This window comes from Canis lupus, chromosome 18 (assembly GCF_011100685.1).
Source record: "Canis lupus familiaris isolate Mischka breed German Shepherd chromosome 18, alternate assembly UU_Cfam_GSD_1.0, whole genome shotgun sequence".
Classification (NCBI taxonomy): Eukaryota; Metazoa; Chordata; class Mammalia; order Carnivora; family Canidae; genus Canis; species Canis lupus.
This window is the reverse complement of record NC_049239.1, coordinates 15838016-15866008: the sequence shown is the minus strand read 5'-3', so window position 1 is coordinate 15866008 and position 27993 is coordinate 15838016. Positions and strand designations below refer to the sequence as shown.

The 27993-nt window shown below is 42.3% G+C and overlaps 1 protein-coding gene and 1 long non-coding RNA gene across 6 annotated transcripts in view; one reads left to right on the top strand and one right to left on the bottom strand.

The window, feature by feature from the left end:
* LHFPL3 (LHFPL tetraspan subfamily member 3) overlaps positions 1-27993 on the top strand; it is a 562047-nt gene that overhangs the window by 407572 nt on the left and 126482 nt on the right. The gene's annotated exons all lie outside the window — the stretch shown is intronic.
* LOC119877233 overlaps positions 23808-27993 on the bottom strand; it is a 50087-nt gene continuing 45901 nt past the window's right edge. For 2 of the 3 annotated variants that reach the window (XR_005373193.1, XR_005373194.1), the window contains one exon: positions 23809-26707. This is a non-coding gene — a long non-coding RNA (uncharacterized LOC119877233). Of the gene's footprint in view, positions 26708-27993 lie in introns of all 3 variants that reach the window. The other variant, XR_005373195.1, reaches the window with a different exon arrangement.

Sequence of the window (27993 nt, the reverse complement as noted above, 5' to 3'; positions counted from 1 at the left end):
CTAAGGTTATTTTAACAATTGCATTTTATTTATTTTTGGTTTTTTTACTTAACAATTACAATTTAAAAGGAAGCAAGAGAAATGTAAACCCATAAAGTTAGTAGACAAAAATATTTTTTTTAATCTTTGAGAACTGGAGGTGGGTGGGATTTTTGAACAAAATTTCAAAGGCACAGACCTTAAGCAAAAAAAAAAAAAATTAATTGAATTACATCAAAATAGGATTTCTGTACATGAAGGACAACAAGGACAAAGACTAGGTGACAGATTGGGAGAAGTTGTTTGGAATATATCAAGCCAACAAGTATCTAGACCGAGTAAGGAACTCCTCCAAATTAATAAGAAAAAAACTAAAATCACTTACAAAATGAACAAAGATAATGAATAGACAGTTTGGAAAAGAGGAAGCTCAAGAACTGAACTAGCATATGAAGAAATGTCCCAAATCATTGGTAATTAGAAAAATGTAAATTAAAACAGCAATGAGTTGTTAACTGAGACCTTTTAGGTTCACAGAATTTAGACAAGATAACAGGTCCAGATTTGCTTCTGTGCACTATTAGGGGGAGTGTGGACTGAAGCAGTTGTTCTAGAGAGCAATCTAGTCCAATTGTTAAACATACACTGTGGCATTAACAGTTCTGGTCCTGGATTTATATCCAGGAATTTCTCACTAGGGTCCTAAGGAGGGACTGAGTACAAGGATGCTTACTAAAGTATCACTTGTGGTGGGAAGTTGCAAAAAATCTGGATGTTCCTTATTCAGGGGTGAGTAAACCATTTGGGGTGCATGGAAACTGTACTATTGTGTGGCAGGTCAGAGACAGCAGATTAAATGAACACATAGCAACTGGATGGATCTTAAGAATGCTTAATGAAGAAAAGGAAACAGAATAAAACAGGTAATAAAATATCATTTATGTAGGTTAAAGTTAGCACATACCAAGCAACTATCCACATTGTGCAAAAATGTATTCAAATAAAAATGTATACATTAAAGGTGCCTGGCTGGCTCAGTTGGTAGAGCATGTGACTCTTGATCTCAGGGTCATGAATTCAAGCCCCATGTTGGACGTGGAGCTTACTTTCAGATAGATAGAGATCTAAATATATTGGTTGCCTGCAGATGGGGGAGCAGAATGAGTGGGAAATGGGGACGAGGGAATTCCCGGTAGAAGCAGCAGTGGTGCAGATGTAAAGAGTGGGCTGTGTCATCAGACTGCCAAGGTTGCAACCTCACTCCACCACTCACTAGCTATGGATCTTGGGCAAATCACTTGATGTCCCTCAGGCTTCTTCATGCATTAAATATAGATCATATTATGTATCTTACAGCAGCATAGCAAGGTCTAAAAGATATAATCCAAGTAATGCACTTAACTCAGTGCTTAATATATACAGTGAGTGTTCAATAAATGTTAGCAATAGTTATACTAGACCTTCAGCCTTATCACAAGGACTGGTTGTGGGGACATAAAGAATTAAGGGCTGGGGCTCAGTTGGTTGAGCTTCTGACTCTTGATTTCTGCTCAGGCTGTGATCTCGGGGGCCATGGGATCGAGCCCCCTGCCCGGTTCCGTGTTCAGCACAGTCTGCTTGAGATTCTCTCTCTCCCTCCCCCTACTTGCACTCTCATTCTCTCTCTAAATAAAATAAAGAAATCTTTTTTAACAAGAAAGAATTAAGAGTAGGAAATCGGCTGGGGAGAGAAAGGTGATGGGAGAATTGAGGCAGGAGCAGGATGGTGATGATTAAGTTCTCCAAGTTTCCCGTGAGAATCTCATAGTTGGCCTTACTCTTCTCTCCTTTGTCCAGCTTCCTCCCCTTATGCCCTCCGCTACTTCCCCAGAACCACAGCAGGTCCCACTCCTTGCCCCCAGGTGCTAGGACAGAGCAAGGTTAGTTGGGAAAAGCCCAGGGAATAGAAAAGAGGAGGACCTGGGGTGTGGGGTGAGGAGATGAGAAAGCAGAGAACATGTCGTTTGATTATTGTTGTGTACAAACCATCAGTGCTTAAGACCATCGTGTGTTATCCCTGACATGCCCGTGCATTATCTGATGGTTGGAGCATCTGGATTAGATTTGTCTGGGGTGTTTCTGTTCCACATGTCTCTCATCCTCTTCCTGGAACTAATAGGCTAGGCTATCCTTCCTGCAGTGATAACAGGGGCACAGAGAAACCAAGCTCAGTAACACAGGGACTTCTGAAGCCATGGCTGCATCACATTTGCTAACATTGGTCTAAGTAAGTCATCCTGGGTGGGGAACTATACCCCCCCACACACAGGAGGAAGGCACAACAAAATGAGAAGGCAAAGAACAGGGAAGGGTGAAGAATTGGAGCCACTGATGCAATCCACCCAGAGAGCAGCATACTTATGAGTGACAAGAGAGAGGAAACACAGCCTAGCTGGAGAAACAGGAGGAAAACAGGCCCAAGAAGGCCTCTCTCACACACCAGGAAATACCTATCCACATTATGGCGGAAGCCCTAGCGACTAGTGTAGCATTCATTTTAATACTGTCAGTTGCTAACTAAGGATACACAGGTCTTACTATGGGCCAGGGGGTCGATCAGTCCTTAAAGAAGTGGACAGCTGGATCGATAGTGCTGTGAGGGGAGGTTTTTGAAAAAGGGAAAACTTTCTTGAATCCAGAACAAAGGTGAAGACATTGAAGGACTGAGATTGAATTACAAGTTTCTGTAAAGTTTGTTCCTGACCTTTAAGGAACCGTATATTGCCCTGAACATCTGATAGGCTCACTGTCATGGCCTAATGTTGATGTTCATACTAATATCTATCAACAGCTACAGTCTGATGTATATAAAATCTAAATACAAAACTGTCCATTTCTAATGAAATAGAGGATTATCCACAAGTCTCTTTTAAGAGAAAAATAAATCCTTGGTCCCAAAGAAGGGGTAGACCTGCTTAAACGGCCAAAAATGTCTATCATATTATATTATGAATGCTATAGTTTTACCTTTAAAGAAGCATTCATACCAAAGACAGATGCTGAAAACGTTTTGCTGTGTGTAAAATATCCCTTTCTCTGTGTCAAAATTCAATTTAAATGTGCCTTTTATATTTCAAATATATGATGTACCCAATGGCTGGTACCTGGAATGGTGCCCTGCAAGCAAGAAAAAAAAAAAAGGCAAAGAGCCCAATACATGAAAATCAACAAAATGATAGTACTGGATATGTAGAGTGGATTATCATTTATTTCTATTTCAGTCTAACTTGCAATGAGGATTGTGTCTCGCTCAGTTCTGCACCCTTAGGGCCTGGCATCAGCAAGTGGTCACTACCTTTTTGGAGTTAAGTAACTAGGAACTTTCTGCACTCCACCCAAAATGAAAAATGTGAAATAAAAGAGTGATCAGATATTCCACATATTACACATGCAGTCTTCCAGGCATAGATTCATTTGTCTCTACCACCTGGCCCGGTCCACATGTCATTGTTTGCTTTTCAAGGGGAAATATCACCCAAACAAGCTATGAAACAGATGCACATAATCCATCCTAGGAACTCACACCAAGGGGCTTCTTCCTATTATTAGAATGCTCTCTCAGTCTCCTGTAAGAGTTAGGTCTTAAAATAAGACTAAATATTTAAAACACAGAGTGCCAAGTTTCCTTAATCCTCCTATCTTTTTTAAAGATTAGAGCAGGCTTATGTCGTCTTGAATAATTTAAGAGGTACAAATACGAAATTGTCATTTGAAACATCTCAACTCAGGTAATTCCACGAGTGTTTCTCTCTGTAAGATGCTTGATTGACAGATGATTTCCCGAGCTGATTTTTAAGTCGAGCCGAGGACAAGTAGACATCTGAGGGAATTGCATTTTGCTGTCTTTTGTTAAGCAAGGGAAGATGGAGTGGGCTGATGCTTAAGAAACCCTCCTTTCCTGAAAATGGACTTGTTAAAAATGTCTGAAGGGTTAGTCAGGTCTCCAAGTTCTGTCTGTGAGAAAGCAAGGTGGGGACTGGGCAAGAGGTGATGCTAGATGGGAGGAGGAGGGCTCAGTGAACTCACCCCGAGAGTGGGCGTACCAAAGCCCAGGGTGGGGAGCCCGGCCCCCATCTGCATTTGCTCCCTACCTCTGCCTTTGCTCCCTACTGCAGCCTCTGCTTTGAGTTCTCATTTCCCCACCGTGGTGGGGGGGTGGGGTGTCTGCAGGGGGGCTCCAAGAGCCTTTGAATGATGACGAGCAGCATCAAGAGTCTCATAATTCAGCAGTGACCTGCTTCACAGGCTATGTCATGAGGAATAATGGATAAAAAGATTATGGAATCCTTTGCAGCTACAAACTGCTGCAAAGATGATGAGGAGGAATAATTCCACAGATATCAGAAGTTTTGTAGCCAAGAAGCTAACAAGCAGCTTTTAGCAAAGGCTCCTCCTCCCTTGTTCCCCGGGTGTGACATGAGGACAGTGCAGTGAATCTGGGGGTGCCTAGACCCACACTGCACAACAGAAATGTCATGTGAGCCACATATTTATATCTTCCTGTGGCCACATTTTTTTACAGTGACAATAACACTGCGTTGTATACCTGAAATTCGCTCAAGTCTTGCCATTCATGGGCCGCGTTTTGATTTAAGATGAAATTCGTTTGATGAATTAATTTTATGACTATATCTGAACTTTCAATTTAACATGTAATCAACATAAGAAATTAGGGGCACCTGGGTGGCTCAGTGGGCTAAGCCTCGGCCTTCGGCTCAGGTCATGATCCCAGGGACTCGGGATGGAACCCTGAGTCATGCTCCCTGCTCAGTGAGGAGTCTGCTTCTCCCTCTCCTTCTGCATCCCCCCTCAGATCATGCTCTCTATCATAAATAAATTAATAAATAGATAAATAAATAAATAAATATTTTTTAAAATTAAAAGATATATAAGGAATTATAAATTTTATAGTTCGCTTTTTCATACTAAGTCTTAAAACTCTGGTGCGTATTTTATACCTGCACCTCATCTCAATTCAGATGAGCCTCACTTCAAGGGCTCAGTGGCCATACATGGCCAGTGGCTCCCGTGTAGGACAGCCCGGGCCTCGGCAGCAGGCAGCCCACTTAGTACAAGATGTCTGACCTGGGACACCTGGGGGGGCTCAGCAGTTGAGGGTTTGCCTTCAGCTCAGGGCATGATCCTGGATTCCTGGGATCGAGTCCCACATGGGGCTTCTTGCATGGGGCCTGCTTCTCTTCCCTCTGCCTGTGTCTTTGCCTCTTTTTTCTGTGTCTCTCGTGAATGAATAAATAAAATCTTTAAAAAAAAAAAAAGATATCTGACTTGCACTGAGGAATATTCATGTGAAAAATCTCTTAATTTTCCCCAATGTTGATGAATCCTACCTGCTAAATTTCCCAGCAGGAACCCACCTCCAGGCAGGAAGAGGAGAAGCACCATTATTTCCTAAGCTACTATAAAAGCAAGGACTTGGGTCATCTCATTTGCTGTACAACAGATCTGTGAGGAGAGGACATGGTCCTCCTTTCGTAGAAGAGAAAGTCAAGATTCAGAGAGCCCAAGGACTTGCCAAGGTCACACAGCCAGTGCTGGCAAAGGGGAGGCAGGAACTCAGGCTTGGCTCAGAGCCCAGGCACTTCCATTCTATCACATTTCCTCTCTGGCATCACTGAGTAGCAGGTGATTCTCAAACTGATGAGCTTCCAAATCACCTAGAGCTCTTATTGCCCACTGGTTGCTGGGCTCCCTCACCCCCCAGAGTCTTTGATTCAGCAGGTCAGGGTGGAGCCTCCTGAATTCCTAGGAGATGCTGATGCTGCTGGTCCAACAATGACCCTTTTGAGAACCTCTCACATAGAGACTGGATTTGATGCCTTTGAATCAAAGGGGTCTGTTTGCCTGTCTGTCTTAAGCCAATAGTGGTGCTTCCCTGTGATGCCAGAAACCAAACTTTGATTTATAAATGTATCCATTGTTCTCTTAGCTAAAGCTGACTACCACGTAGTTTGGACTGAACCAGGTCGCCTCATTCTGAACCTTTTTATTCATGTATAATTAACCATTGAACATAAGTTCTTCATTGCAGGTAGGGAAGCATGCACCTCTTCTCAATGTGTAATTACAATCAAGGAAGAGGAAATTATACATGTGGATGTCTTGTACCGTGTAAACATTGGGTAGTCTCTTCTAAAGTACAGACACTTCTAAGTCATCACTATTGCCTTTTGAAAAACTCATACAGTATCTTTCACTGAAGATGCAGTCACATCACCAAGTACTTTCCCAGTGGCATTTTTAAAAGGCAAGTGAGAGTCACTGTGTATTTGCCACAGCTCAAAAATATCCTATCTGGGGGGCACTTGGCTGGCTTAGTCAGTTGAGCTGCTGACTCTTGGTTTGGCTCAGGTCATGATCTCATGGGTTGTGGGATATTGCCCCAGGCGGGGCTCTGCACTCAGCAGGGAGTCTGCTTGAAGATTCTGGCTCTTTGCCACTCCCCCTCTCTCAAATAAATAATAAATCTTTCCCCCAAAAAAAGAAAGAAAGAAAAATCCCATCTGAGTCTGCAATTTAACTATATTCTAACCACTACTACTGTGCTCAAAAAGCAAGAAATTATTTACCTCTCCACCTAACCACAAGCTCCACCACCTCTTGCTATGCGAAGTAGCTTAGGAGCACTTTCAGTCTTCTTAGCCATTGACTTCTGGCCCTTTTCATTCTTGGATGGGAGGATCTTTTCCATTCCTTTCATTTATTTTTAATGACTTTTAAGCCCTCTCTTGTACCCCAGCTCCACACCCTGCCATGTCTGAAGAGAAACAACAGATCACCTTCTGTGTATCATGGGGCCCATCATTTTCACAATATGGCAGCAGTCCCCAGTGTGCCAATGGGCCAGGACCAGGCCAAAATGTCACTGAGAATGGAGGAGTTGCCTTCATTAGATGATAGAGCCAAAATCTGAGTAACATCTGTATGTTCCAAACAGAAAAAGGGCAGCAAGGCCTGCTTTCTCCTTAGTCATCAGATGGTGATGTAAATGAAAGGGTGGTGGTATGGGGCAGTTAGACTAGAAACCTCATGGCTATGCTACTTAACTCAGAGGCTATACCTTTCATAGCAGATGCTTTAAGCCTGTTTCCTTATCTGAATATGGATTGAGTGATTTGGGTGTTTTTTTTTTTTATATTTGTTTAGATATGGAGTAGGGATGGGCTGAAGGAGAGGAAGAGAGAGGATCTGAAACAGACTCCATGCCCAGCATGGCCCCCAATGCAGGGCTCAATCTCATGACCCTGAGATCATGACCTGAGCCAAAATCATAAGTCCAACACTGAACCAAGTGAGCCTCCCCGGCACTCCTGATTTTTGTTTATAAATTTTTTTATAATAAATTTATTTTTATTGGTGTTCAATTTACCAACATACAGAATAACACCCAGTGCTCATCCCGTCAAGTGCCCCCCTCAGTGCCCGTCACCCATTCACCCCCACCCCCCGCCCTCCTCCCCTTCCACCACCCCTAGTTCATTTCCCAGAGTTAGGAGTCTTTATGTTCTGTCTCCCTTTCTGATATTCCCCACACATTTCTTCTCCCTTCCCTTATATTCCCTTTCACTATTATTTATATTCCCCAAATGAATGAGAACATACACTGTTTGTCCTTCTCCGATTGACTTACTTCACTCAGCATAATACCCTCCAGTTCCATCCATGTTGAAGCAAATGGTGGGTATTTGTCATTTCTAATGGCTGAGGAATATTCCATTGTATACATAGACCACATCTTCTTTATCCATTCATCTTTCGATGGACACCGAGGCTCCTTCCACAGTTTGGCTATTGTGGACATTGCTGCTAGAAACATCGGGGTGCAGGTGTCTCGGCGTTTCATTGCATCTGTATCTTTGGGGTAAATCCCCAACAGTGCAATTGCTGGGTCATAGGGCAGATCTATTTTTGACTCTTTGAGGAACCTCCACACAGTTTTCCAGAGTGGCTGCACCAGTTCACATTCCCACCAACAGTGTAAGAAGGTTCCCTTTTCTCCGCATCCTCTCCAACATTTGTGGCTTCCTGCCTTGTTAATTTTCCCCATTCTCACTGGTGTGAGGTGGGATCTCATTGTGGTTTTGTTTGTATTTCCCTGATGGCACGTGATGTGGAGCATTTTCTCATGTGCATGTTGGCCATGTCTATGTCTTCCTCTGTGAGATTTCTCTTCATGTCTTTTGCCCATTTCATGATTGGATTGTTTGTTTCTTTGGTGTTGAGTTTAATAAGGTCTTTATAGATCTTGGATACTAGCTCTTTATCTGATACGTCATTTGCAAATATCTTCTCCCATTCTGTAGGTTGTCTTTTAGTTTTGTTGACTGTATCCTTTGCTGTGCAAAAGCTTCTTATCTTGATGAAGTCCCAATAGTTCATTTTTGCTTTTGTTTCTTTTGCCTTCGTGGATGTATCTTGCAAGAAGTTACTGTGGCCGAGTTCAAAAAGGGTGTTGCCTGTGTTCTCCTCTAGGATTTTGATGGAATCTTGTCTCACGTTTAGATCTTTCTTTCATCCATTTTGAGTTTATCTTTGTGTATGGTGAAAGAGAGTGGTCTAGTTTCATTCTTCTGCATGTGGATGTCCAATATTCCCAGCACCATTTATTGAAGAGACTGTCTTTCTTCCAATGGATACAACCGTTCAAAATCTTTGGGATGTTTATAAATTTAGAATAGTTCATCCTTCCAGCTCTGAGAGCTTTTAAGAAGAAACAGGGTGAGGTTTTGGTGTATCTGAATAAATGAAAAAGACTAAAAATTATAATACGCCCCATCTCACATAGACATGTTTTGAACAAAAACATTAGAAGGAAAGGCCACCCAGTCAGTCACATCACCAAAAATACCTGCCAGTTCTCCAAGCTTTCCCCCTCAACCCCTGGACCCTGCTCTGTACTTGGGTGCTAGTTCCAGAGGAACTGGTGAAAAGAAGGGAGGTTTAGGGAAGGCTGGAGTGCTGTTCATAAATGCAGAATCCCTTCATTGGATTTGATTCAGAAGCAAGTGGAACTGCCCTCAAGTGAATTTCCTTAGATCCATAGCCTACAAGAATTTCCACTTAACTGCATCTTCATACAAGCATGGACTTCATCCTTCAAACATGAAGGCCATGTCTAGGATGAAGAGACCTGGAATACCAGACTGCAGTCCCTTTGGTAGCAGCACCAGCAGGCTGTATTAGGAAACAGCCTTTCATCTCTAGAACATCACAAAGAAGAAGTTAATAGATTTTGTCAGGCACCACCTAGCCACATTTCCTGGCTATAGCTCAGTGCTTCTCAAACTTTCATGTGCCTCTGAGTCGACTAGGGATCTTGTTAATACACAGATTCTGATTCCAAAAAGCTTCAGATGATGCCAGTGCACCACACTTGGGGTAGCAAGAACCTGGAGGACTGTTTCACATACAGAAACACTGCCTGGCATGGCAAGGTTAAGACCCAGGAGCTGAAAGTAGATCGTTCACTGCAGTGTCGCGTAACATAGTGAAGACCTGCTGTACTAAGCCTATGATTGTGATTATGCCAAAAACAGTCTCTTTTGTTAAGACACACAGGTGGCAAGGAGGGAAAATAAGCACCCAACTACAAGTGACCAGAGAAAGGCAAGTGGAACTTGGCATCCGGAGGGTAACGTGACAAATAGCAGGTGATAGTAGCTAGGCAAGCAGTAGCAGTCTAGGATGTGAGGATCATTAAAAGGGTAATGTATGCAGTGGGGAATCTCAAAAAGATCCGATATCTGCATGAGCAGACAGCTGAGTCATGGATATGTAGCCATAGAACTAAACATGAAAGAGGAGACAAAGAGTTGAGGGAGAAGACAGGAGAGGGTGATAGAGGTCTCAGCGAGATCGAGAAGATGGTGGGGAGCTAAGACACAGACTCAAATCAAGGTCCACAAGACAAGCATTCATTTACTAAAAGTGGAGTTTTGGAAATATGGTTGAGCCCACAGATAGAAAGACTCAGCCCTAGGGCACCTGGATGGCTCAGTCAGTTAAGTCTGCCTTTGACTCAAGTCATGGGTCCTGAGATTGAGTCCCACCTTGCGTTCTGCTCAGCAGGGAATCTGCTTCTCCCTCTCCTTCTCCCCCTCCCCCTGGCTCATGCTCTCTCTCTTTCAACTAAATAAATAAAATCTTTTTAAAAAAAATAAAAATTTAAATTGAACTCCAATTTAAAAATGTAATTAATAAATAAATAAATAAATAAATAAATAAATAAATAAATAAATAAATAAATAAAAAAGACTCAGCCCTAAAGAAGCTGTTCTTTAGTATGCTTGGTCTATGTGCCAGACCCTGCTGCAAAGGGCTTCATACTGTTATATGTCACTCTCATGAATCTGTATCGCAGGCATTAATACCCCATTTTGGACAAGTATCGAGATTCAAAGGGATTCCATACCTTGCCAAAGATCCCTTATTAATAAAGGGCAAAGCAAACAACTCATAGTCTACACTCTTTTCATGACCTCATGCAGGCCGACCGGCACACTGATGAGGTAACTTAATGTCAACCCCGGGCTCCTACAATCTGCCCCTGGATCCAAGAAAGGAGGTGAGCCTTATATGTGGCAAGTGGCCTGAACTGAAGATAGAAGAGGGAGGGGAGGATGAGGTGCCAGGCATTGCATGACATAGTGAAGATCTGCTGTGATTATGCCAAGAGCAATCTCTTTTGTTAGCAGTTCTGCAGTTATCTCATTTCCTCTAGGAAGTACCTTATCTTAAGCTCTGGGCTTGTCGATAATTCACAGAAAGTGTTGAAAGAGGACAGGAGAGACACTGTACGGGTCACAGTGTCCCAACCTTAGCCAGACGGTGTCCTGATTTCTGTATGTTGGTCTCTGAATTGGCTATCTCTGCACAGCTCACTAAAGGAAATCAAATGGCTCCACTGCAGCATATTCAAGATGTCATGTGCATGTGTTGATGACTACTCTTCAGCTGAAATAAATAGAAATTGACTGGACCTAGCGTGAGAGGAAAGAAGGTGAAGTATGGGTACCTGGGTGGCTCTGTCAGTTAAGCACCTGACTCTAGATTTTGGCTCAGGTCTTCATCTCAGGGCCCTGGGATCAAGCCCTGAGATGACTCTGTGCTTGGCATGGAGTCTGCCTGAGTTTCTCTCCCTCTGCTTTTCCCCACCCCTCAAATATATAAATAATTTTTCAAAAAGAAAGCAAAGTAGATATGGTGGAGATATACAGATTCACTCATTGAATCACATTTTATTCCATGCATGATTTGTTGCATGCCACAGGCGGGGCAGTAGAAACTACATTGCTTAGACTCCTTAGAGCATAATTCTGCACATTGCCTAGCTTCCAGCCAGCAGAGTTTACCTCAAAAGCTGGAGCCATGCTCCAAAGTTGGTGAGCAGATGTGTGTGGGATGGAGGCTGAGAGCGGTAACAGATATCTCCGTGGCCAGGTCTTGGCCTCACAAGTGTCAAGAATTCTTCTGGTGTGGATCTGGATAAAACCCATGTGGCCATGGGAGCAGCAGCTTTCCTAGCTTCCTGGAAGGGTAGGGAGTAACTCTCTCCATGGGCCATTTCTGTGGGATTATTTAGGGTTGTTGTCTTGAAAGCTTGACCTAGAGACTGCTCTCTCCCTTCCAGCAACTTTGTAAATACCCAATTCCTACATTAAATCCCTTTCTGCTTAAACTAGCTAGAATGGATTCTCTTATCTGCAACTGAGCCCTGACTGATATCCTGAAGGAGTTTACAATAAGGATATTTGGGGATGTCACCTAGAAATGGAAGTAGTCTTTTGCTCTCTGTGTATGCATGTATCTCTCTCTCTCACTTCCTTCAGCCTTCCTTCTCAGTAAACCTACTTCCTCTACTCATCATCCTTCATACAAGGCACCTTGAGCTCTCCTATGATAGCCTTGTTCAGAAATAATGGACGGTCCTTTATGCCTCATCCCATATTCCCGAGGGAGAAAAACTGAGAAACTGAGTGGCATAGTTTAGATTTCTACCTCTAGTTCAGTCGGCTATTCTAACAATATCAAAATCCTGTGAAGCTTTCTGGTAGTTCATTAATTCACATTTTACAATCTAAGAAACTGAGTCTTAGTTTACATGGCTTGCCCCAGTCACACAACGGGTAAGCAGAAGACTCAAGATTTACACCCATATCTCCTGACCTCAAATTTGAGGCTCATTCCACCATACCATCACTGCTTCTTTAGTATTCATAATTAGATCTCAGGAGCATTTCACAATTTGCAGTGTGTTTTTATATCCCCTAACTCATCTAATCCTTCCAACAGTCTCGTTGTTGTCATTATCCCCATTTTACAAATAAGAAAATTGATGCTACAGACATTGGGTGACTTGCTATCCATTCCTGAACTTGATGATTCTCTTCACTGTTTAAAGATGAGGATGCACTGCAGAGCATTGTTGAGCTCCGTATTTGGTCACAGACCTTGCTATAGTGTCTTCCTGTACTTCAAAGAGATATCTGAATGACCTTCCTAGTCTAATACACCTTGGAAATTATCTCTATTGTCGGGGGACAGGATTAGCATGAAGGACTCATCCTTGCTTTTGTCATCACTCAGAGATGTAGTTAAAGGGTTTTTTGTTTTTTTTTTTAACCTAACTTTTGCAAAGAAAGACATTTCTCAAGAGAAATTACTAGGGCATTTTCTGCACCATCCTTTTTTTTTTTAAGACTTTGTTTATTTATTCATGAGAGACACAGAGAGATAGAGAGGCAGAGACACAGGCAGAGGGAGAAGCAGGCTCCACGCAGGGAGCCCGACATGGGACTCGATCCCGGGACCCCAGGATCACACCCTAGGCTGAAGGTACTCCAAACCACTGAGCCACCCAGGGATCCAACTGTCTTTAATAGTTATTGAGCTGCTATCTTATACAAAGTGCAACACAGGGCATGCAAAGGACCAAATACTTCTAGGTTTTTGCAGGCTGCTCCATTATTTCTTCCATGGTGACCTTGTGGCAGCAGGTCAGAGCCCCGGGATAGAAAACTCCGTTATTATAATTCTCTCTCAGTGGAGCTTTCAGCAGGCATTTCCACTCCTACTGTTTATGTGCAGTGCAGATGTTTGATTACTTTCTGGCACGGTGATGGGAGTCCAGGCTCCAGTCTCTGTGCAGAAATCCTTCCCTTTTTCTGGCAAAGTTCTGGCAGCCCCCCCATGGTCAACATCAGGCTCAATGCAACCCACTTCACTTCTGACCACTACTCGAGAACGGTTTTAAAACTCCAGCATATGCTTCCCTACTTTGTAGTCAGCTGTCATAGCTCCATAACCCTGCTCTACGGCTTGGTTCAGTATCTTTTCTGCTACATCATCATTGTATAACAAAATTCTTTGTTATTGAATTGGCACACAAATCCCCAGTGATTATCTGGAATGACCCTAAGGTAATTTCTGTCAATGATAAAGCTGAGCTCACTTGTTCTCTTGGCTTTATAGAGGACAAAAGAAACTCAGGAGAGTGGGAGACAACCTGAAGCCTGAGGAGTGGGATGCCCCAGAGCTAACCTGCACTTTCTTGGGAGTCTGAATGCTACGGGACCAAGGCTTTGGCAGAAGCAGTATGAGGAGCCCTGAGTTTAGAAAGCTCAACTGTGAGGGGCGTGAACCAATAACAAGACGAGGTTCTTTCACTTGGATCACTTGGGACCTATGCTGATTTTCTCTACCTTGCTCATTTTACAATAATTCTAATTTTAAAAACTAAAATACTAAATGGGTTAAATTTCACCTAGAAAACTACAGTTGGCTTTTTCATTAGGATTCCATCTTACTGTCAAGTCCATGAGAGGTCTGGAGAAAAGGGGAAATGGAGCCTTTCCCTCCTTCTTTATCTATGAGGCAGCCCCTGAAAAGAACCTCTGGGGTTCCTTGGCACACGGTTTGAAAATCACTGTCATACTTCTAGCCTTGTGCAAGATCCTCTAATTCTGGGCCTCTGAAATGAGTGACAGAAGTGTGACATCAGAATGATGAGAAAGAGAGCAAACATTTGTTCTTTCATTCCTCAATCTCCCGCTCCCATTTTTTTCTCCTAATTTCCTTCTCAATTTTTCTCCTCTATCACCCCACCAGTCTGTGGCAAAGTTCGAACTGTGGGTTTAGAAAACCATACAAGATGTCCCTGAAAAATCAAACTCACTCACTCAGAATAATATTTTGGGACAGAAAACCCACTTTAGGGGTTTCTAGTCAATATCTCTGATTGGCACCAAATCCAAACTAGCTTAATCTTGGTTTGCATACCAAGTTCATACTTTTAATTTTCATTATTCTTTGCATTTAGCAGAACTTATAACCATGGGAAGCATTGTAATTGCTTGTCTTTATTGTAAGAAACTTGGATTTTTCCTTTGTAAAAGTTAAAAAAATAACTGGATGTCTCCAAATTATAAATGATGAAGTTATAATCCAAACCAATAACAAAAGGCTAAAGATCAAATGGGATAAGCTGGTGCTTTCTGAAAATGATATTTGTCAAGGCAACTACCATGTATAGGCCCTACAGTCTTTTAGTTCAATGTTCTCAGGAGACTCGTAGTGATCCGATGGAAACTGTCAAGCCTAGAACAGCTGTGGGTTAGATGGAGCTGAGAAAGGTGATTTGGCCCTGCAGTTAGGGAATGAGCTCTGGAAGATGGAGTGTGAATGCTGGAGGAGCTATAAACCCAGAGGCGCCTCTGACAGATGGCTTCCATCTTGGAGAGGACCTAGAGAGAAGGCCTGAAAATTAAGGTAATACCCAGAGGGATAAGATTAACAGAATCACCCCATTTCTGATCCTATGAGGCATGTGGAAGCTGATCTGATTCTCTCCAGCTGGTATATATGCAGTCTCTGGGAAAAGTTGCATTTAGGCAACTCAAAAATGGGTTTTAGGTACCATGTATACATTTCTTTTCTAAGTTGTCCTCAGCTTACTTTCTTATGCTACTTTGCATTTCTTCTATTTTTTTAAGATGTATTGTTTTTTAGGAGGAGAGAGAGAGAGTATGAGCAGGGGGGAGAGGGAGAGGGAGACACTCCAGCAGAATCCTCACTGAGTGCAGAGCCTGATGCAGGGCTTGATCTCACAACCCTGAGAACATGACATGCGCTGAAATCAACAGTCAGATGCTTAACCAACTGAGCCACCAGGTGCCCTGCTGCCTTGCATTTCTAAGCACCTTTCATTGAACCTCTCAAAGTACAAAACTTAACTAAACCAACTTTGCAGTTCCACATGAGGCAGGGAGTTATTCTGTTGAAAAACATCATGGAAGTCAAATGAATTGGCCAAAGCATATTATGAATCCACAGGTTGGTTTGCAAATAAAAGCCCAGGGTTCAGTGGCTTTTGACTCCCTCTCCTGATAATCACACCTCAATTTGAGGTTTTTTCCCTCCTTGTAAGATAATTTTTATTTATATTATCTTCATATGACATAACTTTTTTAAAAGATTGATTTATTTGAGAGAGAGAGAGAGTGCATACATGCATGCATGACTGGGGGAAGGACAGAGGGAGAGAAGCAGAGTCCCCCACTGAGCACAGAGACCAACACCAGGCTCTATCCCACCACCCTGAGATTATGGCCTAAGCCAAAATCAAGAGTCAGAAGACCAACTGACAACTGACTGAGCCACCCAGGCACCCCCAAGTGACATAACTTTTAAGGAAATGGTAAAGCAAAGCAGAGATAGAGGAAATGTGGTTTTATCTTTCCCTAAAAGCAAATACTCCCAGATTCTGTTCTCTATCTTCTCATTCCCACCACAAAGCATTCCTAGTTTTCTAATCCCTAAATCTCTGGGATAATGACTTTCAGCAAAGTAAAAGGAAGCTACTGACCTCCACATCAGCCTCCAAGGAAAGTACCTATGAAAGACTGAAGCAGTCTTTACGTTCTGTCTCCCTTTCTGATATTTCCCACACAGAACGTAAAGACTGCTAACTCTGGGAAACGAACTAGGGGTGGTAGAAGGGGAGGAGGGCGGGGGGTGGGAGTGAATGGGTGACGGGCACTGGGTGTTATTCTGTATGTTAGTAAATTGAACACCAATAAAAAATAAATTAAAAAAAAAAAGAAAGACTGAAGCAGACATCCAAATACTTGTAATTCTCTTCTAAAAAAAACAAAAAACAAAAAACAAAAAAACAAAACAAAAAAAAAACACGAAGTGGGGCGGGAACATTGCCTCTTTCTTCCTTCTTACTGGAAATATCTCAGGTCTCTAGTTTTGATCTTCATGTTCTTTTTTTTTTTTTTTTTTTTTTTCCTAGTACAGCACCTGGTGAGTTGGCAGAGAGAATCTAAGAATTTGCTGAGAACACTTTTCTTGGCTCAGTGAGAAAAAGTTGACACCCAAGGGCAACATCTCACTGGCTTTTTGTGAACTGATTTCACACTCCTATCTCTGGGGAGTGAAGATTCCTCTCAGTGCTGCCATTTTTGTTAGTGGTCAGCAGGGCTGGGTGTGAGCATATGCTCCTTTGCCCACAGAGGTAGAGGTATGAGATGGCAATGCAGGGAACTAAGGTCTCTTAGTTTCTCGTTGTCATCTGTAGATGCTCCCCTCCTGAGCAGTAGAGTCTCTGCTAATTAGCCAACTGGTGGCATTGTTTCTATGATTGACCCTTTTCAGACCACGAGAAATAGGCCCAGTGAGCAAAGCCCCTGGCACAGAAAAAGATAAGTTTGACTTTTATTTCCAAAAATAGATCACTACTCCTAGCATCCCCCCTTTTGGAAGAGGGCTTGTTATCACCTTCTATCAAATGAAAGCAGCCTTCTCCAACTAGCCTGTCCTGTTGCTTTATTTAGTTGCTCTGCAGTCCTTCATACAAATGTTAAAATACTCAGGTACTTCTACACCACACCTGCATGCACACCACAGCCATTGGATGCCATGAGTAAAATAAAAAGGGATGATCATATAAAACTTCTATAAACACCAGCTTTGTCTTCCTGGAAGGTTCCATCAGATTAAATACAGATGCTATTCAGTAGCAAATAGAGAAACTAGTTTGCCCTCAGACTTCTGAGAAACAAATATAGGTATGGATGTCATTTCAAACATCCCAGGAGTTTCTCATGAAATGCTTCCTTTTACCATTCAACCAGTGAACACTAAAGGGGACAGGTGCCTTCTGGCTTTATGTCATCTATAAAAACCAAGCTGAAGAGTATTCCAACTCTTCAAGTTTGGAAAGAAAAGCCTTGAGCAGCTTTTCTTACTGTCATTAAGGAGGGAATATAGGAAGAATGGACTTTGAAAGTAGAGAGATGTTTTTTGTTGTTTGGGGTTTTTTTTTAATTGTATTTATTTATTAATGAGAGACATAGAGAGAGAGGCAGAGACATAGGCAAAGGGAGAGGCAGGCTCCATGCAGGGAGCCCTATGTGGGACTTGATCCCAGGACTCCGGGATCAAGACCCAAGCTGAAGGCAAATGCTCAATCACTGATCCACCCAGGTGCCCCTGTTGTTGTTTCAGAGAGAGAGCATGTGCATGCATGTGTGTATGGGGAGGGGATGTGCAGAGAAGAAGAATCTAAAGCAGACTCCATACTGAGCATAGAGCCCAACATCAGGCTTGATATCACCACTGTAAGATGACGACCCAAGCCAAAATCAAGAGTGGAATACTTAACCCACTGGGCCACCCAGACACCCCCAGAGAGACATGTTTTAACAAAATATTAATATTTATTTCTTTTTGCCTTTCTAAGTACTAGGTATTCTCCATAAAACATCTTAAAGCATAGTACTCCATAAAACATCTCAGATCCTCAAGATTAGGATTGTTACAGAAGGTATACAAATAGTAGACTGAGCCATAGGAAATTTCTGGCAGTCAACCTTTGACCTAAGGTATGGCAGTTTCCCACAGTTCAACCAACAGGGGAAAAAAATGAGCAATTTTGATACACAAAATAAATTTTACTCTAAGAAGATAGCTTCAAAGTAATACAATCTCAACAGAGAAAGGATTTTCTAAATTTGACATATCAAAGACCATGTAAGAGTGTTTCCTTCCATCTCCCTTTAAGGCCCAGCCTGAAGGCTAGAGTCATCTTAGTATGAAAGATTCTAGAACCTTAGTACACCATAAGAAATTTGAGGGGGAAATAAGTCAACAAGGAGACTATATGGCTTCCTCGGGAGACTTAAAGGAGAGAAGTAGACCACTCTCTTTCTAAAATGCTATGATGGGGATGAATTAGATACTCCAAAAGTAGCAAATAAGGAACTAAAACTTCTGTGAGTCTAAGAGGTTGAAGATCACTTTGAGTTGGGGCCCAGGGTGCAAAGAAGTGTAACCGCAAACAGGCACACGTTCTATGAAACATAGCTGAGTCACATGACTGCTTGTGGTTTCAGTGTAGAGGAGACGAAAGATGGGGAAAGTAGACCTGTACCATTTCCCTGTTGGTAGAAGAGCTTTCTCTGAGATTATTCAAATAATTTTGCACATACACATAAATGCTGGACTCAATAAACTGACTTATTGAGCTTCGTAACAGTCCCCGGAGAGTGGAAGGACACAGACCATGATGACTCAGGTGTAATCCAGCCACGTGGGACCTCACTGGGAATAGCAGGTCTCTGGCACACAGGCTACAATCCCACACCATTGCAGATATAATTAATTGATTCTGGCCAGACATTTCTACTGGAGCCAGAAGGAAGTCTCAGAGTCCTTCTTGACGTAGATTCCAACAGTCACTACTAAGTAATCCAAAGTAAACCTAGAAAATAAACTTTTCCCTTTCTGTGTTCCCCTTCTTGTCTTTGTTAACACCACCCAAATGGTCTCTCCTCACCCTGACAACCCGCTTTACCTAGCCCCCACCTTCATCCACTAGAATATAAATTCTTGAAGTGCAGGGATCTTCTTTCTGTTTATAAATGCAGAAGGCCCTCAGACAGTGCTTGGAACAGGGATGGAGCCCCACAAATATTGACTGAATGACAGTATGACGGGATGAATGACTCTTTACTTGATCAGCTCACACACCACCTCTGTAAGGAACCAACCCCTCTCCATCTCCTCTTGCTTGACAAAACCACACAGGATGAGTAACCTCTTGACCAAATTTACCACACTTGGCCTGTGGACCCTCAACCAATGATTGTTGACTTGAATTACAATAAGAACAGAGACTTGACTAAGTAATTAAAATAATGGCACTTCTCAGAGATATGGTACTTGCACATTTTCAGATAGGTGTTTCATTTCATTTCATTCCACCCTGTGAGTTGATTAGGTTGGGAATTGTCTCCATTATATAGGTGTGAGAACATGGCACACAGGTGGTTTTCTCATGACTTGCTTGTGCCAGAGGTCGTACCTGTCTGCTTGGTGCTCTTTCCATGAGACCGCTGCCATTTTTCTGTATCATTTGCTTCCGTTGAGACTATATCAAATTCTCCAGGTCTGCAGTCTTGCAAATATATACTAGTTACATAGTTGTAGTTAGAATGCATTTTGAGTATTTCTCTAGATTTTTTTAAAAGAAAACTAGTTTTTTAGCCTAATGAATATTGGTATTTTGACTCTATTATGGTAGTTACTAATACATACTGCTCATAACTCTGAGTGATTTGCTTATTTTATTCCTTTTCCTTATTCTCTGAAGAAGATAAGAGACTTTGGATTTTTCCCCGCCCCAGGCCCAGAATTTACCCTTAGTTTTATTTATTTTAGTTTGTTCTATTCAGATATAATTGACACGTAATATTATGTTAGTTTTAGGTGTCCAATGTAATGATTTGATATTTGTATGTATTGCAAAATGATCACCACAGTGAGTCTAAATATCCATCACCATACGTAGTTACAAAATTTTTTTATGATGACGACTTTTAGGAGCTGTCCTCTTAGCAACTTTCAAGTATGCCATATAGTATTAACTAGAGTCATTATGCTATACATTACATCTCATGACTTACTTATTTTATAACTGGAATTTTGTACTTTTTGGCCCGTTTCACGTGTTATCCCTACCCCATACTCCCCACCTCTGGCAACAACTACCAATCTGTTTTCTGTATCTATGAGCTTGTGTTTTTGTTTTGTTTTGTTTTAGATTCCATATATAAGTGAGATCATACCATATTTGTCTTTCTTTGACTTATCTCACTTAGCATAATGCCTTCAAGGTCCATTTATGTTGTCACAAATGGCAAGATTTCATTCTTTTTATAGCTAAACAAATACATGTATACATATACTGCACCTTCTTTATCCATTTATCCATCAGTATTTACTTATGTTGTTTCCATGACCTGGCTATTGAGCAATGCTGCTCAATATATAACATGGAAGTGCATATATCTTTTTGAATTAGAGTTTTCACTTTCTTTGGATAAACACCCAGAAGTGAAAGTTCCAGAAGTGGAATTATTGGATGATATGGTATTTCTGTTATTAATTTTTTTAGCAATTTCTACACTGTTTTCCACAGTGGTTGCACCAATTTATGTTCCTACCAACAGTGCATGAAGGTTCCTTTTTCTCCATGTCCTTGCCAACATTTATTATTTCTTGCCTTATTGATAATAGTCATGCTAACAGGTGTAAGGTAGTACTTCATTTTGGTTTGGTTTTACAGTTCCCTGCTGACTAGTGATGTTGAGCATGGTTTCCCATGTCTGTCGGCCATCTGTATGTCTTTGGAAACATGTCTATGCATATCCCCTATCCATTTTTTGATCAGATTGGGTTTTTTGCTATTAAGTTGTATGAATTATTTATATATTTTGGATATTAGCCCATATTTGATATATCATTTATAAATATTTTCTCCTATTCAATAGCATTTCTTTTTTTTTTTTTTAATTTTTATTTATTTATGATAGTCACAGAGAGAGAGAGACAGGCGCAGAGACACAGGCAGAGGGAGAAGCAGGCTCCATGCACCGGGAGCCTGACGTGGGATTCGATCCCGGGTCTCCAGGTTCGTGCCCTGGGCCAAAGGCAGGCGCCAAACCGCTGCGCCACCCAGGGATCCCCTATTCAATAGCATTTCATTTTGTTGATGGTTTCTTTTGCTATGTAGAAGTTTTTTAGTTTAATGTTGTCCCATTTGTTTATTTTTACTTTTGTTGCCTTTGCTTTGGTGTCAAATACAATAAAAACCATCACAAGATTAATGTTAAGGAGCTTACCACCTATGTTTTCGTCTAAGAGTTTATGGTTTCAGGTCTTATATTCAAGCTTTAATCTATTGTGAGTTAATTTTTGTGTATGGTATCCTGCTTTCCCAGCACCATTTATCAAAGAAACTGTCCTTTCCCCATTTTATATCCTTAGCTAATCTGTCATAAATTAATTGACCATATTTGCTTGGGTTTATTTCTGGACCCTATTTTGTTTCATTGATCTTTGTGTCTGTTTTTATGCCAATACTATACTGCTTTGATTATTGTAGCTTTGTAATATGATTTGAAGTCAGGGAACATGATGCTTCCAGCTTTGTTCTCCTTTCTCAAGATTGCTTTGGCTATCCAGGGTCCTTTGTGGTTCCATAAAAATTTTAGAGTTGTTTGTTCTATTTCTGTGAAAAATGTCATTGGAATTTTGACAAGGATTGCATTGAATCTGTAGATTGCTTTGGATAGTATGGACATTTTAACAATATTCTTCTAATCCATGAGCATGGAATATCTCTCCATTTATTTATGTCTTCTTTAGTTTTGGTTATTAATGTCTTATAGTTTTCAGCATACAAGTTTTTCACCTCCTTGGTTAAATTAACTCCTTAGTATTTTATTCTTTTTGATGTAAATGCAAATAGGATTTTTTAAATTTCTCCTTCTGATAGTTCATTATTAATATGCAGAAATGCAATGGATTTTTACATATTGATTTTGTATCCTACTACTTTATTGAATTCCTTTATTACTTCTAACAGTTTGTTGGTGGAGTCTTTAGGGTTTTCTCTATATAATACCATGTCATCTGAAAATAGTGACAGTTTTACTTCTTCCATTCCATCTTATTTTATGCATTTCATTTCTTTTTTTTGCCCAGTTGCTCTGGCTAGGACTTCCAATACCATGTTGAATAAAAGTGATGAGAGTGGACATCCTTGTCTTGTTCCTGATCTTAGAGGAAAAGCTTTCAGCTTTTCACTATTGAGTATGATGTTAGCTGCAGGCTTGTCATATGTGGCCTCCATTATGTTAAGAAACCTTACCTTTGTACTTTCTCTTTTTTTAAGATTTTTATTTATTTATTCATGAAAGACAGAGCGAGAGAGGCAGAGACACAAGCAGAGGGAGAAGCAGACTCCATGTAGGAAGCCCGATGTGGGACTCGATCCCAAGACCCCGGGATCATGACCCAAGCCAAAGGCAGACGCTCAACCGCTGAGCCACCGAGGTGTCCCCACCTTTGTACTTTCTATGTTGAGAATTTTTATCATAAATGGATGCTGAATTTTGTCAATGCTTTTTCTGCATCTGTTGAGATGACCACATAATCCTATCCTTCATTTTGTTAATATGTGTATCACATTGATTGGTAGATGTTGAAGCATCCTTGCATCCCTGGAATGAATCTGACTTGATCACAGTATGTGATCCTGTTAATGTATTATTGAATTTGATTTGCTAATATTTTGTTGAGGATTTTTGCATGTGTGTTGCCTATAATTTTTTTGTGGCATCCTTGTCTGATTTTGGTATCAGAGTGATGCTGGCCTTGTAAAGTAAGTTTGGAAATATTTCCTCTTCTGTTTTTTGGAAGAGTTTGAGAAGAATTGGTATTAATTCTTTGAACATTTTGTAGAATTCACCAGTGAAGCCATCTAGTCCTGGACTTTTGTTTCTTTAGTTTTATTTTTGATTTTTATCAATTTCTGTTTCATCTTGTTGTTTTAATACCCTAAAATGATGACTTTCCTGTTGACCAATCACTTGAGGCTAATGATAACTACTTAAATTCATACTTCCATGTCTATTATTCTTTTTATTCTCTCCCCTAGAGGGATAGAGTGAATTTTTTACCATCATTTGACAGAAAAGAAAAATGAGGCAGAAAGAAGGGAACTGACTTGCCAAAAATCATTGAATTAGTTAATGACACAGAGACTATTAGAACTCAAGTCTTTTGACCCCACGTCCTGAGCTCTTTCTGCTCAAATGTAATGGCCTTTGTGTGCCGTCTCCAGCCATGCAGTCCCAGGGCATGCTGACAGGAGAGCTCAGACAATGGCTCGGATTGCCTCCTCGCAACAGCCCTACAAGGACACTGGAACCCACCCAGCAGTGCCCTTTCCCATTCTAAGGCCACCTTAGCTCACTCTTCACAAGAAAGGACTGGCTGTGCTAACCGGCACTGCTGCCCAGCAAAGTGAACGGAAACATCATGCAGAGATAAAGTAGAAAGCAGAAACCTCATTCCCTTGCTGCCTTGAAGTAGAGAATAAAGCATCCTTGGAGGTCCTCCTTCTGAGAGTGGGTTCACCTTCAGAATATAAATGGCAGCCTCCTCCCCATGCCACTTCCTACTCTCGAGGCAGGCAAACTGCACATTTGGTGGGTAAGACACATGACTTGGACTTCAATCTTGCAATCAAATATATTTTTAATTCAAGTCCCATGCAATTTGGTTAATATTAACTTTATTGGGTAATTATCTTATTTGGAGTGCTCTTAACAGTACTGCCGACAAGAATGTCAGCTTGCTACAAGAGATGGGCTTGCTGACGGCAACACAAAAAGGAGCTGAGGCAGGTTTTTCTTTTAACCTATTTATTAAAATTTTATGAGTAAGTCATTTTCTCCCTTGTGGGCTTTCCCTTCTAGCTTGTATGGGATCACAGCTGCTTGAATGTAAATGAAGCCACCCAGTCTCCCTGTCATCCACAGCAGCTGTCTCAGAGCCAGAGTGGCCCTCTGGGGGGGTCTCTCCCCCACCCAGGAACTGATGGGGCAATGAGGGGCTGCTGGCTGTACCTCACCCACCGTCTTGGTGAGCTGACCACAGACAGGCAGGGTGCTGCTGTGGGGGAGTCAGGGTGGGCCCTGCCCTGATATGGAGGGGGACCTTCTATACCTGGTCCCGATCAGCCCTGATTGTCCTTACTCATGACGGGGAAGTCACAGCCCCATCAGCACCACCCAAAAGGCCATCACAATTAGCATCAGGCTGTCATGATTCTCCACAGCAGAACCAAAGTGCTCTCCAGTTAGGTAAATTTAAGAAATATTATACAGGGGAGCCTGAGTAGCTCAGTCAGTTAAGTGTCTGCCTTCAGCTCAGGTCATGATCTCAGGGTGCTGGGATCAAGCTCCACATCAGGCTTCCAGAGCTTAAACCCCAGTAAAGCTTCTACGTAAATGCGCATCACTATGTCCCAGTGTTTTTCCAGAACTTGAGCTTTATGGAAAAAGAGTTTTTTGACTACTTATATTCTGGGCATCAAGATACAGTCCATTTTATTCAAGTGCTTTTGTATATTCAATTCTATCTGATTTTGTTCCTTTTATGGAGTTTTGCTCTGAGGATCTCTGTTTGCAGTACCCAGAGCATGCTGGATTAAAGTCCTCAGTCAGGAGGCAAAATATATGACTCTTAGCATCTTTCTACATTAGAGCAGAACCACACTGTAAAATTTCCACTTGCCCTGCCTCTTTGATGCAAGGCAAATGCTGAGCCATCGTTACAGTTAAAACAGTTAAATCGCTAGCTTTTCTGGGACGGGTTTGATTTCAAGAGTCATTGTCAATGCACAGGTCAAAGGTTGAATCACACCAAGGCTCAAAAGTAGGATAACCATAATATGCTATATTCAGGCAGTTAAATACAGCTACTAATTTTTCATAGGTTACCAACCAAATAATACTTCCAGGGAAGCCTCAGCAATCTTAACATTACCTACCCATTCGTGCCTGAATACCAACATTTTTGGTTAAAAAAAAAAAAATTTTTTTTTTTTCATTTTCCTGCCAGTTACATATAGGGGACCAGGTAGAGAAAAGTTACAGAGATTAAAGAAATAGTTTGCAAGAATTTAAAATGCCCTCTCCTGCCAGACTGAAGAATATGATTTAAAACCTCAAAGGTTTTCACTTGCCCTGAAGCAAGCAGCCACTATAATAATTTAACTGGAACCTTTTATTATATAAGTCATTAACTTTAAAAATGCAAATCTTCTGAATATAGCCAACAACTAACAATTTTTCTTCTTGGCTAAAAGGCTATTCTTCAGGGTTTCTCCTAGATTCTCTGAACTTTCTCTTCCGTATTTTTTTCTTAGCTTCTCAGAACATAAAAAATGCATGCTCACATTTTTCTTAAATCGTGATTTTCCACATGTGCCCTAAAATGCCTCCTATTCGTATCAGAATCTCAGAATGCATTGTTTGGGAAGAAGAGAAGGAGAATGTAATTTCAAAAATAGCCTCTATCCATATTTTCTAGTCTGGGTTTAAGGTATGAGCTAGCTAGTACCAGACCAATGCCAAAGAGGGGATCTAGATCCAGTGGATATAAATCTAAATGCATTCCTAATAACATCAAAGCTTTGTTGTGGTGAACATCATAGACATGAAGGACTAGGAAGTAAATCCCTTCTGTGGGTCCAAAGTCATCTGGGCTACAGCTGAAATTATCTGCCTACACTGACAAATTATTTGGAAATACTACACTTTGCCGTTACTACAATACAATACCAAACAGAGCGAATTTTTTTAAACCACACCTCAAATCCGTGCTACCAAGATACCTATGGGTCCCCCCACCCCTGCTGCCAATATGATCCTCTCTCTCAGGCCTTCCTCCCAAGCTCTCGCAAAGACATCTCGGGTCTGAAACACCCCAAGTCCTAGTCCGGGCACAAGAGCCCCCTGACTGCTCACTCTTTTACTCGTGGTTCCCACATAACCCTGGGCTTCAGAATCATCTCCCAAGGCCTCCTCTGCTGGGCCCCACTCCCAGGGTGTCTGTTACCTGGGGTGGGGGAGGAGGTGCCAAGAGTGAGAATCCTAACATGCTCCCGGGTTATATGAATCTGCTGGTGGTCCCAGGACCACACCTGAAGAATCTCCGCTCTTAAACTGACAAGAAAATGCCACTGCAATGTCCCAGATATTTATCCTGACGTTTGGGTGAGGGGTTCTGTTCATCGCATATTTCCCTTGTGCCTAGTCTCCTACTTTACAGCACGTGGGACTGTGAGGGTCACCGTGGGTGGCCGGGCTGTTAGACTGGGGGGTAACTAATCTCATGAGGTATGAAGCTGTGACAGGCCTTTACAAGGGGAACAAACACAGCTCAAGGCTGGATACCCCTCACTCCTGATTCAACTGTGACAAGCAGCCCCATTGAGAAGTAAAACCGTGCTCAGATTTAGTGATCCCTGGCCATCCTGCTGGGAAGCACCGTTATGCTCCAGCATCTTCCAGAGGGCACAGGGCTATCTGGTCCCGAGCGTCAGGTGGTCTGGGCCACTGTCGCAGGGAGTTCAACTGTAGCCCTGCAGGTGACAGTGCGGCCTGCAGAGAAAGAAGCTGCCTCTCGTCTTCATATTCTGACTTGAAAGGACCATGTTCCATGTATCATTTTTAATGGATCCTTGTATGTTCTTTGATGTGTTTGGAGATGAGCACTCAGGCTTGAGCACTTGGTATCTTCCTCCCCGGTGCTCCTAGAAAACAGGGATCAAGGGGTAAGCAGGGAATGGTACTCAAATGAGCCCTGAAGCCCGTTGGCGGACAGCCCCATCCCTCCCAATTCGGTCACCGTGGGCCCAGGGCCTGTTGGGAGTAAGGAGTCACGAGGCTTTTCCCGAGGATGCTCTCCCCGTTGCTCTGTCTGCAGCTCCTCACTTCCCTTTGCAGCTAATTATTCCCTTGGCCTGATCCAAACTCCCAAAGGCAACCTTCCCAGAAATCCCCAGTGGCTCATCACCAGCACTTCAGAGAAAACTGCTTGTCTTACTTAATTACAGCACAGAAAACTGGGCAGAGCGTATCCGAGTCCTCTCTGGCTGCTGCTAGCTGAGAAAACCTCTTGTCTTCTCTTTCTCCCTATCTGAGTGACTGAGCAGGAGGCAGAGGTGGAGTGGAGACACAGCAGAAATCGTGTTCTTTTGAGAAATTCCCCCACGTGAAAGGAAAGGGGAAGACAGGGACCCCTTGTGATTGAACCAAGGCACTGTGGCAGCCTAATGTCACCAGCTGCTTGTTGGGCTGTGCAGGTTTGATGTCGAGGAGAGACTCGGGGGTGTATTTAATCTGTTCTCCTTCTCCAAACAGTGCTCCCACAAGCTCCTTCCATGAGGACCTGGGCTCAGCTTCCTGGGGCCACAGCCCTGCTTCAGAGGAAAGAGAAGGACCTCTCAGGGTGGTGGAGCCGCAGGTGCCACAGTTGACAGACCCTGAGCACCACTCTCAGAATGTCCTTCCCATGCCATTGGAACCACAAGATTGAGCAAGGGTGGGGGGCTCAGATTTGTCATTGTCAGGAGCTCTCAGTGGTCCCCACCTCCACTCATCTAAAGCCCAACTCTACTGTGAATCAGCTGATTCTCCCCACCCCCATGTGTGGGTGGCGACCACACCACCTCAGGCCCTTGTGCCTCGATGAGCATTTGCATCACCTAGCCATCATTGGTTGACTGTCACTAAGGGGCATGAGGTCTGGTGTAGGGGGAGGGGAGGCAGGGACATGCCAACCACAGACATCACCACTCCACAAATTGACCCAAGAAGTACCCAAGCTCTTCATACTCACCTAGAAGGAATACTTATCCTGATTCCCTCACTCTGTTTCTCCAGCTTTCCAGCCATTATGTGTACCCTACAGGAGCTCCCTGAACCTATAACATCCACTGATTTCCCACACACAGCTCCTCCAGCCATGGCCAACACACACTCCCGCTGACCTCAAGGCCTCCTTCCCCTCCCACCGTCCTCCCGGAGCTTCCAGGGT